This window comes from Sus scrofa, chromosome 4 (genome assembly GCF_000003025.6).
Source record: "Sus scrofa isolate TJ Tabasco breed Duroc chromosome 4, Sscrofa11.1, whole genome shotgun sequence".
NCBI classification, from domain to species: Eukaryota; Metazoa; Chordata; class Mammalia; order Artiodactyla; family Suidae; genus Sus; species Sus scrofa.
Genome location: NC_010446.5, coordinates 3977552 through 3999179, shown reverse-complemented (window position 1 = coordinate 3999179; position 21628 = coordinate 3977552).

Sequence of the window (21628 nt, the reverse complement as noted above, 5' to 3'; positions counted from 1 at the left end):
GCTTGGAGAGGGTGAGGAGGCCAGCAGAGACCATTCACCAGGATTCGGCCTCACAAAGTACGGCGACATCAGGAACGTGGACAGTGGACCTTTGGGCAGAGTGGCCAGAGGCCCAGTTGTATGATGGCGTGGTGGGTGCTCAGGTGTGTGAGCTGACCACACACCACACCATCAAGGCCCCATCAGTCAGTCAGCTCCCGCTGCTCTAACAAAATACCACGGACTGAGTGGTTCAAACAACAGACTTAAAAATTTTTTAATCGAAGTGTAATTGATTTACAATTAACAACAGAAAAATTTCCAGCACAATTGCAAAGACCGACGTCCACGATGAGGGCGCCAGCATGGCTGACGGACAGCCAGCCGCCTGCTGGAGGTGTCCTTCCCTCATGTCTTTCCCTTTCCTCACAAGGACCCTCCTTCCATCCTGGCCCCCCCCCCCCATCTGCACCTGACTGCTTCCCCTCGGCCCGCCTCCAAAGGCCGTCGCCTTGGCAGACGGGGGGCAGGTCCTGTTCACAGCACCTGAAGTTCCCTCGTGGCAGTTGTGAATTCCCTCATTCATTTAGAATCTTTTCTGGGCACTTGTAAGTACCTTCCTCCTCTTTGCTCTCTCCTGAGGAGCACTTTCCATCCTCCGGTCATCGTAGCCAGTCGCCCGCTGAGCGAGGCAGCTGAGGCATTTCCCTGTTAACTCACCGCGTCAGGACTGAGAACACTGTTTTTGCAAAGACGGTCTTATGTTTATCCGGGAGAAATACTTTATGAGCTTTTGAGGTAGACGCGAGATACAGACGCGCCCGGGATAAAGCCTTCCGAGGCGGAGGGCCTCTGTAACTCCGTGAGCCCCCCCTTCGAAGAGCATCCAGTGGTCAGAGACGGCAGTGGAGGTGGAGTTGCGTTGACGTGGGCAGACTTGAGGGTGGGTGTGGGGCCGGAATCTGGAAAGGAAGGGGAGCAGGAATCCGTGTCCGTGAGGGGCCGGTGGGAAGAGGAACAGAGGGAAGATGAGGAGCGCCACCCAGCCTGCGCGGAACCTCGGGCGGGAAGGGAGTTTGGGGATGTCTGCCCGTTTTTGTGAGTTGTTTCCATGTGGGGCGTGCAATTAAACCTTCCCGCACTTGAACACTTTGGGAAGGTCTGTGCTCACAGAGGCTCCAGGGCAGATGGGTTACTTCAGGGACCCCTTAGAGGGTGAGTTCTGTTCCGGGTGAGCAGGGAGTGAGTGAAGCTGCTTCAGCACCTGTCAGCAGGAGAGCAAAGGGACATCCATGCAGCCTCAGTTTCACAGACAAGCCTCTTGAGGTTTGGCAAGTGCACGATCTAAAGCTATGTTGCTTGTAAGTGATAAGAGCGCATTAAGGTCGAATTCAGATTTGTCTGGCTTCCATGGCTGAGTTCTGTACACTCTTCTCTAATGTTTGTAAAATGATCAGCATCGTGATAATTGCTGTAATGTAGTAACACAGGTGAATCATGAACACCTTTCTTAAAAGAGTTCGATCCCCTTTCTGCTTGAAAAACCAAAGGTGGCAGAAAGCTCACTGCCTTTCAAGGAGCCAGTTAGATTTTTTAAATTTCCTTGGGCTTAAAAATTATTATTCTTTAAAAAGAATTTCACTTTCAATATTTGAATCTCTTAGTCTTAATTCTAAAATTTGAGGTAGTTTCAGAGAAGGATTTTCTCCAATTTATCAGAAAGTCTTCCCAGCTCTTAGAGGGAAAGTCACCATTGGAATGACCCCTTTTGCCCCAAGGCTCGGGATCCAGGATGTTGCAAATGAATGTTTGTTTCTGAGTTCCTTCTCCAAAGGAACAGGTCCAGTTAACTATCAGCCTTGAAGAATGGTTAAGCATTATGTGAAATGAGCGCAACTTTAAAAAAACATTTTATATGCACAGCATGTTAATTACCAACCACTTGCCTTCTGCTGAGCCAAAGACATGTTGGGAGAGATGGGGGTGAACGTGGGGCCCCGCTGATGGAGCAATGGAGTAAAAGGTGCCGGCTGGTGAGGGGAAGACAGAGCCTGGGAGGCGGCTGAGCAAGCACCGCTGTGCTCGAGGGACTGGACAGCGGGTTCTGCTGCTCACTCAGCCAAGAGAGAAGACACATCGCGGGGAGAGCCTGTCCCGAGTGAGGACCAGGCACCTTGTGGGAGCACGGCAGTGCCCACAGCAGCATCGAGGTGCCTGGGGGTGTGGGCATCCATGGGCATGTGGATCCAGGGAGGCGTTCCTGGAGGCACCTTCCTGGCTGTGGTCCCTTCACTGCCAAGGCTCATGCCATGCTGAATCATTGTCAGAGGGCCGTCAGGTCCCCTGTCACGGAGCATAAAGGGAGGCTGTGCCTGGAGACAGACGTGGGGCCGGTGACAGCCGTGGCTGCGGAAAAGCCACTCACAGGTTCTAGAGGATTCAGCAGAGCCAGAAGTTGCACTCAGGGCTCCAAGACCGACTGGGAATCGATCGTCTCCAAACTGGAGAGAGGAGGCCTCGGGTCATTGAAATCGCCTTTAGGGACGGTGTGGCCAGTCGTGGAGATCTCTTACGGGGTCGAGTAGAAGTTCTGGATTTTCAGATGTTCTTTGAACTGTTCGTGTCTGTTACTGTCAGATACGTTCCAAGAAAACAGTACCCGCTGGAGGCGGACGTGTGGCAGGTTGAATCTCGAGGAGGGGGCTGCAGGAAGTCAGATCTCTGACTGAGGTCTGCTTTGAACGTATCCACTCTTTCTGTTTGATATCATTGAACATTATCTGTCGTGTGAGCAACAGCAGCACATGAAGTACCCAGGGATAAAGGCACTCTGGAAACAAAAGTGAGAAATAAACGGAAAAGTGCGCCACGTTCCTGGAGAACCGCTTTCAATTTTCTGAGGATTTCAACTTGTCCCACCTCGTTGCGTGACTTAAACCTCGTTCTCCCTACATCTTAATGTGGTTTTATTCTAGTTTGCAAAGTGATTCTAAAGGAAATCTGAAAACGTAGTTACAGCATAAGGTCTAAGACGATTTTATAAAAGAAAATCCGTGGAGTGGGTTCTAACCTGTCATATGTCACACTGAGCATAAAGCTAGAGTAACTTAACTCCCGTGGTGCTGCTGTAGGAGGAAGACGTAACAGAGAGAAACGTCATCTATTATTTAGACTTTAATGAATGAGGAGTTCCCGTCGTGGCTCAGCAGTGAACAAACATGACTAGCATCCATGAGGCTGTGGGTTCCATCCCTGTCCTCGCTCAGTGGGTGAAGGATCCGCCGCTGCCGTGAGCTATGGTGTAGGTTGCAGACACTGCTCGGATCTGGAGTTGCTGTGGCTGTGGTGTAGGCCAGCGGCTACAGCTCCAATTTGACCCCTAGTCTGGGAACCTCCATAAGCCTCGGGTGCGGCTCTAAAAAGACAAAAAAGCCTGGGAATCTCCATATGCCGCGGCAGTGGCCCAAGAAATGGCAAAAAGACAAAAAAAAAACCCAAACAAACAAACAAACCAAACCTTTAATGAATGAAAGGGTAGTGGTGTTCAAGTTAAAATGATTAGTTACGTGTTAAATAGCATTTTGAAGTTTAGCTGAGGGAAAAATCTGGTATATATACTCATCTAACCTGTAAAATTCATTGCAGAGAGAGAATAAAGCTTTGACTATAAAAAATATAGTAATAACAAGAAAATATAAGCCTATATTAAAACAGGTTTGAGCAAAATTTGTGAGAATAAAATAGGTGTTTAAAAACTGCAAAAGATGGACCCCCTAGCCTGGGAATCTCCATGTGCCATGGGTGCGGCCCTAAAAAGACCAAAAAACAAACAAACAAACAAACAAACAAAAAACCCTGCAAAAGAAAGGCGGATAGGTTTCCTAAATAAAATACCATTCACATATATGTATATGCGTATGTGTCTGCGTGTGGTGTGTGGCAATGTAAGAGATTAGATTAACAACACAGAGCTACTTGTATGAGATGAGGAAAACCCCTCATGAATAATCATAGGCATAGAATAATGAATGGGAAATTTTATGAATCAAATGTCTTTACTTCATGCCCAATAAATATGGTTAGTGATCTTGGAGAGGACAGGTCAGGATCTTTAACGGTATTGTAGGAGCGAGTTTAAAATGGTCCTTCTGGTCTATAAAATGATAGAGCAGGAAATAGATACTTTGTAAAGTGAATGTGCATTTTTTTTTTGTCTTTTTAGGGCCACACCCACAACATATGTAGGTTCCCAGGCTTGGGGTTCAACTGGGGATACAGCTTCTGGCCTACGCCACAGCCACAGCAATGCCAGATCCAAGCTGCATCTGTGACCTACAGCACAGCTCGCAGCAACACGGATCCATCACCCACTGAGGGAGGCCAGGGATGGAACCCGTGTCCTCATGGTTGCCAGTCAGGTTGGCTAACCGCTGAGACACGACAGGAACTCCTGGTTGATTTTTTAAAAATTGTTCTTATCTCTTGGAACTCTAAGTGAGAATATAATTATTTTCCGTGGCCAAAATCAACATTTCTGTAACTATGGTTGGCTAACTTTATTTTGACATTCTACATGAGAATGTGTGTGTGCACTAATTTATTGCAGTAATTTTGAAAAAATATATAAGCATTTTGGATCACTTTATAGTCATCAACAATCATGCCTTATTAGCCCCAGACACAGGTTTGTGTTTATGACACTCCTGACATGAAGTGTCCAGTTCTACTGATTTAATTTTTTCTGATTAGTGAAAAAATTAAAAAGGAAATCTTAATATGTAAACCGTGCATTTGCATCTGATTAGTTAAAGCAAAACGGGTGTCCTGCTGCGTTATACCATCAATGAGTATTTGTTTTTTCCACACCAGGGATGAGAAAAGCGGTGAGGAAATGACAGCACATGTCATAAATCAGAAAAACACTAAAACACTTCGAAATGGAAAGAACTCTCTGGTTAAAGGCCATACTATGTTCATGTAATGTTTCAAGCAGGTTCTTCTTTTATTCTATCACAGTTTTGATGTTTCTCAAGAATGGTGTTTGTTAGTTCCCGTCATGGCGCAGCTGAAATGAATCCGACTAGGAACCATGAGGTTGCGGGTTCGATCCCTGGCCTCGCTCAGTGGCTCAGTGGGTTAGGGATCCGGCATTGCTGTGGCTGTGGTGTAGGCCGGCAGCTGCAGCTCTGATTTGACCCCTAGCCTGGGAACCTCCATATGCCGTGGATGCGGCCCTAAAAAGACAAAGACAAAAATAATAATAATAATGGTGTTTGTTGAAATTTTATTTGCTTCATGGTTTCTTTTATGCCCTAGTATAAATTTTATTTGGTTTTATAGTTGATTCCATAAGTTTGTGCTTGATTTTCTGCACAAAGGATAATAGAGATTTCAAGGTTCCTGCCTCTTTAGCCCACTGGAATTGCATCTGGATTGGATCTCAGGCTCTCCCCACATTCTCACTCTGTGGGGTGTTGGGCCCCTGACCCCCACCCCCCCCCATTATTTAAGGGGCAAAGTTACCCCTCCTCCCTTGACCACCTCATTCCTTTAAAAGGCACCTGATCTGCTCAGCCTTGAGCTGGAACCCGAAGTATTGTCTCCGCCCTCCCCTTTCCCTGCCTGGTCAGCCCGTATGTTCAGTGTTTTGTGCCTGAAACCACAGCTCCCGAGATGTTCTCTCCACACCACTCAAGCTCCTGTATTGTTGACACATTCTCCCACCGTCTTCATTGTTCTAATCTTTGTTTTTTGTTTTTTGTTTTTTTTTGCATCTTAGGGCTGCATTTGCAGCATATGGAAGTTCCCAGGCTAGGGGTTGAATCGAATCGAAGCTACAGCTGCTGGCCTACATCACAGCTACAGCAACACCAGATCCGAGCCACTTCTGCGACCTACACCACAGCTCATGGCAACGCCAGATCCTTAACCCACCGAGCGAGGCCAGGGATAGAACCTATATCCATCATAGATCCTAACTGGGTTCATTATTTCTGACTCCTTTCTTTGTCTTTTTTTTTTTTTTTTTTGTCTTTTTAGGGCTGTACCTGTGGCATATGGAGGTTCCCAGGTTAGGGGTCCAATCGGAGGTACAGCTGCTGGCTTACACCACAGCCACAGCCACACCAGATCTGAGCTGCGTCTGTGACCTACACCACAGCTCATGGCAACGCCAGAATTTTATTTTTTTTTGTTGGGGGGGGAAACTCCTTTCTAATCATCTTTATCTTTCCAAAGGACTCACTCTCGGCTGCTATGATGTCTTACTACCACTTGTTTCAGAGAACAGTGTGCCTGAAGGGTTTGTCCTCCTAGGTTACCACCCGTCAGTGTAGACCATGAAATCCATTTAGGGGGTTAAATTAGCCTTTAAAAAATGAAGTAAATCGGAGTTCCCATCATGGCGCAGTGGTTAACGAATCCGACTAGGAACCACAAGGTCTCGGATTCGATTCCTGCCCTTGCTCAGTGGGTTAATGATCCGGCATTGCTGTGAGCTGTGGTGTAGGCTGCAGACGCGGCTCGGATCCCGCGTTGCTGTGGCTCCGGCGTAGGCCAGGGGCTGCAGCTCCAATTGGACCCCTAGCCTGGGAATCTCCATATGCCGTGGGAGTGGCCCTAGAAAAGGCAAAAAGACAAAAAAAAAAAAAAAAAAAAAGTAGCAAATGAAGTAAAATAGAATAAGAAGTATCAGATTGCATGGCAAAAAGAAAAAAAAAATGGGAGAGTCCCCATGTCCTGGCTGGTATCATAGGCCAGCTTCTTCCACTTTGGGGGCCTCAATTTCCACATGTAAAAAAGGAGAGGTTTGACTATGAGCTGTGGTCCTCAGACTTTATGGAGCATTAGAATCACTGGGGGAGATTGGTGAACATGCGCGTTCAAGGTCTCCAGCTTCAGAGAACCCAAGGCCATGGTCTGGTGGCCCCTGACCCCCACCCCACCCCCATTATTTAAGGGGCAAAGTTACCCCTCCTCCCTTGACCACCTCATTCCTTGCAGACCGCCCAGAGGAGGTGTGTTCAGCTCACACCCTCTCCGTGCCATCCTTAGGCAGTGGCTCTCATGCTGGTGGCACGGCAGAATCACCCAGGAGCCCTGCAATCACAGTGCTGTCTCGCGCTTCCCCTAGACCCGCGTAGACTTGCCCACATCCACATTTTGCTGAAGAAGCTCCCTCGGTGACTCGGCGCAGTCAGGATTTTCCTGACAGTGGTGCTGTTGGGCAGAAATGCCTGTGGGTGCTCACCTGAGCCAGGACACGTCAGCAGCCCCCACAGACCTTTCCCTGCCCAGAGACAGAGCTGGGGCTGGCCCAGCACGTCTGGTTTGCAGGATGCATCTCAGCATCGCCCATCAGAGCACTTTGAAAACAAAAACAAAACACAAAAGAAGGTTTACCACTCCCAAGTCCTGGAGGGTACAGTGCCCTGGGGCATGGGTGGGGTGGAGGAGGTCCTGGGCAGAGAAAGCACGCACCTGGGCTCTGTCTCTATTGTGGTCATGGGTGGGGCGCCTAGGGTTTGGCGGGTTGACTCTTTATTGGCAAATTTACAACATTGGAACAAGAATTAAAATGCAGGAGGGAAAAACCAAGTGGTCAAACGGTCAGTTACCTGAGTCAACAAGAGCTCTAAAGAGAGGCACTTGATGGGCGCAGTAGCCTGGCTCTTTGTCTAGCGTGTGGCTGGCGGTATGTTTAGTCAAGATGGAACATATCTTTGAAGTGGATGCTTGGCCGTCAGAAGCCTAATGCACTTCTGTCAAAAAACCCAACTGTCAGGTGCTTGCACGACAGGGTCAAAAGAAAAGCCAGGAGAGAGGTAGCTGGTTGTGCCAGACCCCATGTAACAGACAAGGAGAGACCACAGGGAAGACGGGAGGAAGATGCAAGACGGAAGGGAACCTGCTTGCTTTAGCATCAGTCGTGTCATCTCAGCCAGTCCTAGGGGTCAGCATTCTTTTCTTGTCCGGCAGAACAGAGGCAGGAAGCATTTTCCTAGAAGTGACGGGACCTATTCCAGATCTCAGACAGCAAGCGGCCAAGCCAGGATTTGAACTCATGTCTGTTCCGCCCCAAAGCCCACCCATGCCAGTGCACGGGAAACCAGAAAGCAGGTGGGAGGGTCCTTCACTTTTTCTGGGTCACTTGGTCCATGTGCCTGGAGAGTACATTGTGTTCTAGCCTCTGGGATGGCAAGAAAAAAGCCACAAGCCAAACCACCCAAAACAAGACCATCTCTCTGAAAAAAGACATTTTGCATTTTTGTCAAATCATAGTCCTTTCAATGGCCATCTAACCCCTGCTGTAATACCCCAGCCCCATGGACTTGTGGGGGCTCCAGGGAAGAATCTATACTCCATTTACCCGCGAGACTCACACCTGTGCCCCAACCAATGGGGGATGTCTTCTTTAACCCACTTCCGCAGACCTACTCTGCTTTTACAAAAGCTCTGAGAACTATTAAAGAGAATGAAAGCAAATAGCACACGGACTTTCTCTTTTGATGTAGTCTTTAGAAGACGATTCAGCAGCTTGTAGGTCATCTGAGGAAGCACGTAGATGAGTCAGGATTCTGGCAATTTCCCAATTCGACACGGGAAGTGTGTCTCCCACTCAAGCAGTCTGTTGGAACCCAGGAAGGCAGAGGCAGCTGCCCCGAATGTGCGCCAGTTTGCCTGTGTGTCCGCGTGCACGTGTGAGAGCGCTTTGCCTGTGCACTTTTTACCCCTGCTGGAAGGGAGTTTCTCCTGCAGACATCCCACTGAGGACTAGCAGTGCGTCTTAATCACATCGCTGAGAACCTGCCGAGGCCCCCTGTTGGCCGGTGGTCAGACAGGATCACCTGACTCCTCAAGGGTCGTGCAAGGACCTGCAGATCCTCCTGCTTGAGTATCAGAGTGTATGATATGACGTAGGTGGGGGAGAATGACTGCAGTCTGTGTTTACACAGCACCATGGTACTGGCATAGAGAGCGAATGGGAGGATATGGTGAAAAGACGGTGGTTTCGCCTGTCCCCTGGTACCCCCTGGTATCCCTGGTACCCCTGGTATTCCTCTGTGCATCTGTACCACATCTTTTTTTATCCCCTCATCTGTCGATGGGCATTTCAGTTGCTCCCATGTCCTGGCTGTGGTGAAGAGCGTTGAGGTGAACGTCGGAGTGTGAGTACATTTTTGAATTAGAGTTTTGTCCAGCTATATGCCGAGGAGTGGGATTGCTGGATCATACGGTAGCTCTATTTTTAGTTTTTTAGGGAATCTCCATATTGTTTTCCATGGTGGATTTGCATTCCTCCCCACAGTGCCCTTTCTCCACATCTCTCCCAGCATTTGTTATTTGTAGACTTTTTTTGTTTTTTTGTTTTTTAGGGCCACACCCGTGGCTTATGGAGGTTCCTGGGCTAGGGTTTGAATGAGAGCTTCAGCTGCATCAGATCCGAGCCATATCTTTGACCTACACCACAGCTCATGGCAACTCTGGCTCCTTAACCCTCCGAGCGAGGCCAGGGATCGAACCCGAAACCTCATGGTTCCCGCTGCACCACAACCGGAACTCCCTGTTATTTGTAGACTTTTTGATGATGACTATTCTGACTGATGTGAAGTGGTCCTTCATTGTAGTTTTGATTTGCATTTCTATGATAATTTGTGATATTGAGCATCTTTTCATGTGCCTATTGGCCGTCTGTATGTGTTCTTTGGAGAAATGTCTATTTTGGTCTTCTGCCCACTTTTTGATTGAGTTGTTTGTCGTTGTTGAGTTGCATGAGCTGTTTGTGTTTGAGAATTAAGCTCTTGTTGCTTGCATCACTTGCAAATGTTTTCTCCCAGTCCACAGGTTGTCTTTTCATTTTGTTTATGCTTTCCTTGGCTGTGTGAAAAAGCTTCTAAGTTTAATTAGGTCCCATTTGTTTATTTTTTCTTTTATTTCTATTGCCTTGGGAGACTGACCTAGGAAAACGACTGACCTAGGAAATCATCGGTACAATTTATGTCAGAGAATATTTTGCCTGTGTTCTCTTCTAGGAGTTATATGGTGTCATGTCTTATATTTAAGTCTTTAAGCCATTTGTCGTTTATTTTTGTGTTTGGTTTGAGGGTTATTTTAACTTCGTTGATTTATATGCATCTCCCTACACTTTTGTAAATTGTCCCCTTTTAATCTTGTTTCAAGTTCTCCAATTTGAGTGTGCCATCTCTTTCCCACCATAAATGCAGCACATTGCTTTCTGCATCATGGGTGTTGGTGTGTTAATTTGTACAATTGTTTTATGGTGAGGTTTTTTTGTTTGTTTGCTCTTTTTAGGGCCGCACCCATGGCGTATGGAGGATCCCAGAATAGGGGTCAATTCGGAGCTGTAGCTGCTGGCCTTCGCCACAGCCGCAGCAACGCCAGTTCCGAGCTGGCATCTTCAACCTACACCACAGCTCATGGCAACACAGGATCCTTAATCCACTGAGCAAGGCCAGGGATTGAACCTGGGTCCTCAAGGATGTTAGTTAGATTTGTTTCCACTGATCCATGACAGGAACTCCCATGGTGAGTTTCTCGAAGGCGTGACCCATAACGGTTATTTTCTGCTATTGCTCGTGGTTCATTTGTCCATATTATATAATTGTTTATGCATCACTTAACAGGTATTCATGGAAGGCCTTCTTGGATCGAGGCTCTGTCTAGGTGTGGGGAGTACAGAGTCGTGTAAGCCAGGTTTGGGGTCTAAGATGTACCGTAAGTTTCACTCGTGTATGGGAATTAAGCAGGCGTATATGCTATCCATTATAATACTCCTTAAAAGGGCTCAATTTGAAATATGTAGGTACAGGGGTTCCCATTGTGGTGCAGCGGAAACGAATCCGACTGGTATCCATGAGGATGTGAGTTCGATCCCTGGCGTCACTCAGTGAGTTAAAGATCTGGTGTTGCTGTGAGCTATGGTGTAGGTCACAGATGTGGCTCGGATTGGTGGCACAGGCTGGCAGCTACAGCTCCGATTCGACTCCTAGCCTGGGAACTTCCATATGCCACAAGTTCAGCCCTAAAATGCAAAAAACAAACAAACAAACCAAAAAAACCACAGATACAAATACTATTGAAACTCAAGGCAAGTAGAATGTCTGTGGAGCTGGAGATCATGGTTGGACATGTTAAAGCCGGCTTCCCTGGGAGAGCATTCACTTAGAGGAAACAGAGCCAAGGAGCAAACCTGGGACCCAGAGCACAGTCAGGAGCCACAAGTACAGTGTGATGTTGATGGCGGCTGCATTCACGTCTGGCTGATACACAGACCCAAGCGCGGAGGTGAGAAGCATCTGGTCTGAGGGAGGAGGCATGGCTGAGGCTGGTTACAAGATCAGAAGGGAAACACCCTATAGGGGTGCTTGCAGGGCAGCCTTCCAAGATATGGTGGCAAATGAGTGACGGTCGTACACGGTCACAGGGGAAACTTCCAAGGCAAACACTGAGGGAGCTGCTGAAATCAAGGCAGTAGAATATGAGACAGATTTCTTCATCTGAGCCGAGCAGAAGGAATGGAGACTGGAAGTCTGATACTCTCAGATGTTTAGCTTATAATATCATTAGGACCCACATAAATACTTGTTAATCAGCTGCACACAGCACATTGTGCATCTTCCGTTTGTAGTCGAGAACAAGTGACTATTGCTTTGTTAAAAATGATCTATTTCGTCAAGTCTTGAACTGAAATTCAGGTGACTATTTTTATCTGTGTATTTTCCAAATGAATTTCTCAACTCTCAGTAGGAGCTGTATTTGTTGTAAGCCAGATATCTCCCCTCTTACAGTCGCAAAATGCTCACTGGAAAACAACAGTTGTGGTACCGCTGAAGAGAACAGAGAACTAGGCAGCAGCCTGAGAGATTTTCGGAAGGAACCTTTTCTGCCTGGTGAATCTAATCTTCCGTGACAGGGTAACGGTACTTAGTGACGGGAAGATGGTGAGAGGTGAAACATGTCTTGACTTGAGCAAAGTTATGGATTCTTTATTGCGTGATGCATCTGTTTCACATTAAAAAGATATTCTCAATGACAACTGCTAGGTACATACCCGGTCATGTCTTCTTGGATAATATTTTGTAAATGAAAGCCTGTCTTGGCCAAGTTTAAAGAAGGGCTGTTTAAAAAGATGGACTGAAAGGTTGGAATTCTAAAAATCAAAAGTCATCTTCAACTCTCCATCACTCTGACCCGTCCCATCTAGTCTTCATATCCTGTCAGTTCTTCCACCAAGAACTCCAGGGGAACTTCAGATCGTCTAGATACCATGTCTTCATGGCGACAGCATCGGAAAAACAAGCCTCTGACCTGAACACCCGACAAGTATGTCTCTAGACACGGAACCAGGAGGAAACGTAGCAGAGTAATGATTTCCATTGGCAGAGCCACAGGGAGCGGAGAATTCCTGGATTGTTTCATCCCATCACCTGCTTCTCTACACCCCAGCTGCCACGGGTCTGCTCTAGAATACTGGCGTCTATCTCCAGGAATATTGGAATAGCTTCTCAACCCCCTGGTTTATAACCAAGGCTCGAATTCCTGGTGTCATCAGTGACCCCTCCTTACCTGCTGTACATAATTTCCGATTGCCTCGTCATCACCGCTGGACATCAGACCTCGCCTGTGCTATTGGGAGCATCTTCGTGCTCCTTGAGCCAACATTCTGCTCTCAGATTACTTTTTACCGTTTTGGTCACATAAAGCCTCTGCGGTTCCTATTGCCCCCCAAAATCAGACCGGAGGGCTTTAATGTCCGATTATAGTCTAGCTCACATTTCCTCTTTTGTCTTTAATCTCCTGGTCAATTACTCATCAGTCTATAGTCGGGTTCTTAAAAATTCATCAACGCCGCAGCACTTTTTGGGTGCCTCCGTATGCACTTTTACCCTGAATGCTCACACTTTCCAGTATCTGTGCCTTTCTCAAAAAATGCCATGTGCCAAGGAGAGAAGCCGAGTGCTGCCCCTTTTCACAGAAATCCTTCTCTGACTCTCCCAGTGGGAAACATTATTTTCCTTGGGACTGTAAACCCTCACTCTTTCCTAGGCAATCTTAAACCGTCGAAAGACCTTGGATTGTTACTTAGAATACCTGCAAGTTTGGAGAGATGAATAACAGGGTCTTGCATGTTTTGTTAGTGTTACTCCCGCTTTCATATTTTATCAGTGTTTTGAGAGTAAACATAAAGGGGCAAAGGAAAAGGATAAAGAGGAGAGAGTCTGCTGCTGCCGTGAGGTAGGAAGCCAGAGCCTCTGCTCGGCCAGGACCGCTAGGGAGGCTATCAAATGGCCAGATTCCAGATGTATTTTGAAGGTGGTGCCAAGCGAATTTGCAGACGTAGGACCCCTGGGGTGTGAGAGAAAAGAAACAACGTGGAATGACTCCAAGTTTATTGGTCTGACCAACCAGAAAGTTGGAGCTCACGGGGCGACGTGGAGAGCCAGTATTGAGGGGGGAGGTCAGGAGTCAGATTTAGATTTGTTCTTCTAATTTTTGTTATAGTTGATTTTCTGTAAATTTCTGCTGTACAGCAACGTGCCCCAGTCACATATGTCCTTCCTCATGTCTGTCATCGTGTGTCGCAAGCGATCGGATGTACTTCCCTGGGCCATAGAGCAGGACCTCCTTGCTTAACCATTCCAAGTGCAGTCAGGTCTAGGTTCGCGATGTATGAGTTAACTCGTAAATATGCCACTGGAAAGTTGGAGCAGGTCAGTGTCTAGAGAAGGCTGGCACCCAGGAGGGATGTCTGGTCTGGAGATAAAATGCTCTGGATCTAAAACTTGGGGGTCGCCAGTGTCATGTAATATTTGAAGCCGTGTGACTCATGCGATCCCACAAGGAGTGAATGCGGAGAAGGAAAGAGATTTAAAAACTCGTCTCCGTGGCACGCTGGTGAATTGGGGAATGTGGATTATCCAGAAAAGGAGGCTGAGACATAATTAGGAGAAAGACAAAAGAGCATATGGCAGCCTGGAGGCTGAGCACAAGAGGTGTTCAGGGAAAAGAGAGGCTGCACTGGTCAAATCCTTCTAAAATGAGCTGCGCACGGGGACGTGACCTCTAGGTGTTGCAGCACGGCAGCCCCGGCGACTTTGACAGGGAGAGTTTGGGATCCTTAACCCGCTGAGCGAGGCCGGGGATCAAACCCGCATCCTCATGGATTCTAGTCTGCTTCATTAACTGCTGAGGCACGAAGGGAACGCCAAGGGGATAGGCACTTTCTAAAAAGCACACTTTCAAGGTACAGGAAAGACAAGCAGATTACAGGACATTTCCTTTAATGTGGGTCCTAAGTCTTACATGGAATATTCTTTCTAACATGCAGGTATTTGATGCGTTTTGTTCATGGCCTGATATTGGAAAAGAATGAGGTAAAGAGGTAGGTACTGACATAGGTAGCTATGATAGTCTATGGGGAAGAAGCTACTAATGAAATGTGTGTATGTTATAATGTCATTTATATTTTAAAACACCTAACTGTGTATGTGTTCGTAAATACAAAAAAACAAAGAGCAAAAAAACCCAAAAACCAAACAAACAAAAAAACTGCACAACAGCATCTAGAAGAATGCACAGTTATTAATAGGAATAGTAAAAAGAGGAATTTTAACAGTTCCAGTGAGAGAACTAGGGGGTTGGGATATGCAATGAGTAGCTTTCAGTTTTTATTATATGTAAGAATTTTACTATGACAAACATTAGAAAAATAAAAAGCGGATATGATTCTTCAGGGAGTCGACATTACTACGTTGAATCCAGGCTCGCTCAGTTGAACAGACGTTTGGCGTCAGTGATGGGTATTGCAGCTCAGTTTGGGGAACCCGGTCTAATCGTGTGCTGTCCCTCTCTGACCTTTAGGGCCTCCGTCCCCTCAGAAGCACAGTGGAGGTCAGGGTGCGGTGGCATCCGAGCTTCTTCCTCATTCCACACGCCGTGTTCTTTTACCTCCGTGTTGGGAAGTGTGCCGGTGGGTCAAGCGCAGAAGTTTTCATTCTGACACTTCTTTGATCCTAAGTCATGGAGTAATGTTTGGAAATTTCATTTATCTTAATTTGGTCTTCGTCTTGCGGGTGGGGAAAATGAGTTCGCGTTACATCAGTGCTTTTCAGCCTGACCCCACGCTCCCTCAGCCAGCAGTTACCTTGGGGGAGTCACCTCAGCTTTATAAGCCTCAGGCTCTCATGTTTGAAAGTGGTGGAAAGAACAGTGATTTCTTTGCAGAATTGTTGGGTAAATAGAATTTGCGAAAAAAAACCTTTCACAGAACATTTCATAACATTTCAAGAAAATAAGTGATGTGTAATTTATAACATTTATAAAAGCATAAAGAATAATAGTGTCCCTGAGAAAATCCCAGCCTGCAGAGTTCCAAGGATTATAGCAGAAGTCTGCCGAATGAATATTTTTGCTTCTTTCACACCCCCACCCAGTTCTCCTTTGAGGGCATGACACTCTACCAAGGCCTCTATTTTTTTTTTTTCCTAATGGCTGCACCCACAGCTTATGGAAGCTCCTGGGCAACCTACGCCACAGCTGCGGCAATGCTGGATCCTTAACCTGCTGCACCATAGTGGGAACTCCTACCCAGGCCTTCTTTGTTGAGAACTTATTACTCCAGAAGAAAGATATGCAGGCATTTCAGAGGAAGATAGCGTATAAGCTGTTAAACAAGAAAAACCTTAAATTTCCATGGATTTCTTTTCTTTTCAGTTTTTTTGTTTGTTTTGTTTTTTAGGGCTGCACCTGCGGCATATGGAAGTTCCCAGGCTAGGCTGTGAATCGGAGCTGTAGCTGCCAGCCTACACCACAGCCATAGCAACGCCAGATCTGAGCCGCGTCTGTGACCTACACCCCAGCTCACGGCAACACCAGATTCTTAACCCACTGAGTGAGGCCAGGGATCGAACCCGCAACTGTCGGAGGCTTGCCAGGCATGCATGCATACAGGCCATAGTGAATCAAAGAAACTAGATGGCGCTTGAAGAATGACGCTAATCTAGGCTTGAAAATACATGACTTTCCCAGACCCCTGGGCGACAGGGAGTGAGACGGGAAATGTACATCGGATAAGGGGCTGCTTGAAAGCAAGTGGCCACATACTCCAGATGTTGTTGATGGAAAGCCATTGACGTTCTTGTTCTCATGACCAGAACCCTAAGGGAGCTGGAGGAAAGGGCGTGCCTTCAGCAGAAACAGTATAATCTTCCTGGGGGGTTAATCATTTGTAGCATCTTTGAATACAAAGGGTCTGTGCCTGCCGCATCTGTAGCCTCGATCAGTAACATTGTAGATGCCACATGGGATCCGGAAGGTACAGGGAAGGAGGAAATAGCAAATAAAAGTCATGACTTGGCTCAGAGGGTGGCTGTTGCCTCTCGAAGGCGGGAGCCCCCTGACCCCCACTCTATTTCTTTGTCTCTTCTTTCTTAAATCTGCAGCGCCGCTGACTTTGGGAAATGGGTTGACGAGCAGGTCTCCTCACGCAACGTCATGATTACTGGTCGGGTTCGTTTCCACTGCGCCACGACGGGAACTCCAAATTTTTTATAGATTTCAATACCAGAATCTTATTTTTAGATGAGTGCAAGCCGAAATTTGAAACCAGACATGAAGACTTTAAAGGTCAAAGCTGCTTCATCATTTCTTTTTTTTTTAAATCCTAATTAAACGGACCCTTGAGCAAAGCCGTAATTCATCAGTGGGTACTTGCTGGTACGGAAAAAGCTGACTTTCAGCTTGTTGAACTTATGAGACATAATACAATGAGTAGGAAAGCAGAGATGTCAAACGCATCCTCTTTATGCCAAAGGAGACCAGATATTTTTCCTTAGCTCAGACTTAGAAGCATTTTCTGTTCCCATTACAATTTTTACCACCCTATTAGGAGATGATCATTCATGACAGGGATTTGAGTGACTGTTAGGCAATTTCTGAAGATACACGATTGTCCCCGGTGTCTTTGATGAGCTCACTTCCTGAAGCCATCAATAAATGCTTTAAATGCAACCTTGACATTAGCCTTGCGGCTTCCTGGAAGCTTTCTCTGATGTGTTTAATGCGTGGGGAGAGAGTGTAATGCATTCCGAGTCTTTGCTCTGGTGGCAGTAGTGAGAGGTGAAGGCGGGAAGTCACAGGCGTCCTGCACTGAGGAACCAGCACAGGAATCCCTGCCCCCGCACAGGGCATGTTCCGAAGATGACGCCTGGGATGGCATGTTTTTCCTTGGTATGTTATCTGTTCCCTAGATGAACAACTCAGAGAACTCTCTCAAGGTCACTTCCCTTTATCTGTAATTCGCACGAAGGCCTAACGGGGCTCCACCAAAATAAGAGTCAGGGGTGTGGGACTGGCAGGTGCACACGGAGGCCTGTGGAATGACTGGCCAACGGGGACCTGCTGTCGAGCGCAGAGAACTCTCCCCAGTGTTGCTTGACCACCTGTGTGGGAAAAGAATCTGAGAGAGAGCGGATGTGCGTACAGGTACAACTAACTGAGTCACTTTGTTGTGCAGCAGCAATGGTCACTACCTTGTCAATCAACTCGACTTCAACACAACTTTAAACACGAAAAAAAAAAATAAAGAGTAAAACCTCAGAGGTTCAACCATTGGAGGGGTCAGTTTCACTGGGATGCCGCCACGTGCTGGCTGTAAAAGGTGTGGTCCCTGTCTCTGTGGAGGCTGAAGCCTGCCGAGGATCGTAAGAGAGGGCCCGGGTGCTCATCCCCCGAGGTCACTGCATTGCTTTCCTACAGCTGCTCTAACAAAGAACACGGTGGCGTATGACACACCGAGCTTCTCCCAGTTACGGAGCTCAGAAGGCAGGGGCTTGAGGGCGAGTCCGTTTCCTTGCCTTTTCCTGTCTCTCTCTCTCTAACCGTTTGCTCTCCTAGGCCCATGGTCCTTTGGTCCATCCTCACCGATGGCAGCACAGCGTCGTCAAGGCACCCTCTGACTCTCCTGCCTCCCAGTTTCACTTGTAGGACCCCTGTGGTCACTTTGGATCCACTGTAACAGCTCCCATTAATAAAAATAAGTCGTAGCCTTCCTCTGCCACCACCGAGCTCGTCTTCCCCTCCGACAGCCTCCTAGTTCACGGCAGTGGTCTTTCTGATGCCGTCACGGATGCCTTCGTTCACACAGGAGCCATGACCTTACTGGCTCTGTTCTTATTGGGTAGCCAGAATTTTCTCTGGGCAGTTATTTGGGGGCTGGACCTATCTAAGAAATTGTCAAGTGCACACTTCTCGGATTTCACACACTTACTTTCTTGGCAACACGTGTTTCTTGACAATGGTGTTTTAGGGACGGAATGCGCCCTTGGTGATCAGGCTAAACCAGCCCGGCAAATGTGCGAACCCTCTTCTTTGTGTGGTGGGGCAACATCCTAGAGACCGAAGTGCTTAAGAGGGTGTTCCAGCTTCTGATTTAACAAAAATGTTCCTGGAAATCCTGGTCAGTAGGCATCCTTTGGGCACTAGACACCTGAGCCCACTGAGCCCAGGCTGCATGCATGGGAGGCAAAAGGACACAGTGAGGTCGGGGACCTAAGCCCTGGCCGGGGGCAGGGTGTTTACAGATCTGTACCACCGGTTGGGCTGTCTCTGCCTTATGCCACCACCTGCTCTGTAGATCTGTTATTATTGTATTCTTTATTTTTTTTTATTTTTTTGCTTTTTAGGGCCACACCCATGGCGTATGGCGGTTCCCAGGCTAGGGGTCGAATTGGAACTGCAGGTGCCAGCCTACGCCAGGGCCACAGGAACGCAGGACTCCGAGCCATGTCTGCAACCTACACCACAGCTCACAACAACGCTGGATCCTTAACCCCCTGAGTGATGCCAGGAATCAAACCTGCGTCCTCATGGATACCACTAGTCAGATTCATTTCTGCTGAGCCACGATGGGAATTCCTCACTTTTGTTTTTTAGTGACATCTTTTATATTTAATTTTATTGAAGTGTAGTAATTTATAATGCGTTATTTTCAGGTGTACAGCACAGTGATTCAGTTATAGATATATAATTTTATATAGCACAGTGATTCAGTTATATATATATATAATTTTATATAGCACAGTGATTCAGTTGTGTATCTATCTACATATGTACACACACACATACCTATTCTTTATATGGCACAAATATTCAGGGGTGTGTGTGTATATATATATATATATATATATATATATATATTCCTTTTCAGATTCTTTTCCTTTATAGGTTATTATAAAATATTGAACATATTTCCATCATCATATTCTTTAGATTTCTCTTTGTCCCTTGGTGGGTCATCTGCTATTCTAATAATTCTTTAATAATGCTTTACATTCAGATTTTCATTTTCAAAATACCACGTGGTTTCTGTCTCCTGCTTGGATCCTGACTGTCACAAATAGCTCTTGGTTTAAGGCACGGACCTCATTTCATGGGCCAACACCCCAGCCTCGCATGGCGTCCCCTCAAATCTGTCCTGAGTCTCAGAAGCCCACTCCATCTGTTTGTCAAGCCAGTGACTTTGTTTTACAAGGCACATAGTGGAAGAATTAATTTGTAGGTTTGAGCTCATTGCAGATGCTCCTTCCCAGTGAAAGGACTTCCTTGGTGCGTGTTGATGCAAAGCGGGGTCCTATGGTGATGGATGTGTCCTGAGTCACTGAGTGATGATGGTTCTATTAGAAATATTTCCTGTGAGGAAGACAAATCTGCACCGAGAGTACGTATGTGTTTCTCTTAGAAATCATTGCTGCCCGTCTGCTCTACTGTGGAAGGGAGAAAATAGTTCTCCATCACCTGGTAGCAGGATGCTTGCATTGGGGCGTGGGGCCAGCAGGGTGGCCATGCAATTGCCTTTCTCAAGTAGGACACTCTTGAGAATGAAAGGAGCTAATGGGACACGGGGCAAAGGGATGAAACAAGACCTTAGGGGGAAATGCAAAAGCATGGTTACCCCAGCTGTTGGGAACTTGGCATTGGTCCCTGCTCAAAACACTGCTAGTACTTGGCAGTAGAGCGTCCAGCTCAGCTTGATGAAGGATGGCCAGCTTGCAGAGCCCATGCATCGCCTTCATTCCTGATGTCACGGAATCTTAGCGCCCAGAGAGCAAACACCAGGGTTCCCGGTGGAAGTCCAGAGATGTTTGGACTTGGTCACTGAGGGTTTCCTCCTGGGGCATGTCTCCTGGTGCTCATTTAGTTTTATCATAAATATGGTCATTCACCCTCTCTAAGCCTGAATTCTTTTCATCCACACATGGCTCCTCAATATGACACTTAATTTCCAATTGTTTTTGGAAAATCCATAAGCAGCCAACCAGTCCATTTGCAGTCATTGTATAGGCTCTGCCTTTTCCATTGTACAATGAACATATAAAAATACTACCCAGATTCTTCATTGCATAGCTTTCCTGTGTAGCTGTTCTACGGGGCACCTTGAGTGGGGTATCTTGCAGCTGCCACCCACTTCCAGTGATGACAGCACACCGTTCAGACTTTGAAAGGGACCCTAATTCTTTCCAGTTGTGTGGGCTGCCATCAGAGAGCTGCACATGATTCTGTAGGCCTGAGCTAGCGGAGAAGAAGCCCAGTCGTATGCATTAATAAGCTTGCATGGACACAACAAAATCTCATAGATTAGATGGCTCAAAGAACAGAAATTTATGTCCTCCCAGTGCTGGAGGCTGGATTTTCAAGGTCAGGGTGAAGGCATGAGTGTGTCCTAGAGGGAATTCTTTTCTGTCTTGCAGATGGTCACTTTCTTGTGTGTCCTCATGTGGTGGAGACAGGAGAGGTGGGGAGAGACAGACAGACAGACAGAAAAAAGGTTATGTTGAATTCCTAACACCTGGTCCTTGCGAACGTGACCTTATTTGGGAAAGGGGTTTGGGACAGGGATTGGTCTTTGGACATAGGTTAGGATGAGGTTGCACTGAGTTAGGGCAAGTCCTAAGCCAAATGGATAATTGTTCCCATAAGAAGCGGGGAAAAGATCCAGAGACAGAAAGAGGAGAACACACTGTGATGAGCAGATGCAGAAGGAAGTGGTGCCTCACAATCAAGGGACACTGAGAATGACGGGCAGTGTCAGAAGCCACAAGAAAAGCCTGGGTTCGATCCTCCCCTAGAGCGTTCAGAGGAAGCACAGTCCCACTCGCCCCTTGATCTCAGCCTTGGAGTCTCCAGAACTGTGAGACGATAGCCTACGGTCACCTGAAGCTCCCAGGTGTGGGACTTTGTTACAGAAGCCCTGGGAAAATGACACAGATGCTTTGTTTCTGATCCAGCACAAGTGGAGACTGAGCTGTTTGGGTCTGGGGTTTTCTTCCTGGTGGAGATAGTCCCATTCTCTCCAGCCACACCCGAGGCACAGCCCTGCAGCCTTGAGCTGCTGAGCTGCTTATTGATGCTCACCTTCTCAAATAACCCTCCACAAAACCAAAGCAAACCCTCAGACCCCCACAGTGCCGGGTGCTGAGCGAGTGTGGGGCCAGGAGGGAGAAAGGGACTTCCTACCATGGCGAGAGTGAGCCTGTCACAGGCTGGGTGGGAGCAGCTCTGTCCACAGTGTGCAGTGGTTCCCTAGCCCCTGTTTGATGTGCACGCAGGGAGTTCCCGTGGTGGCTCACTGGGT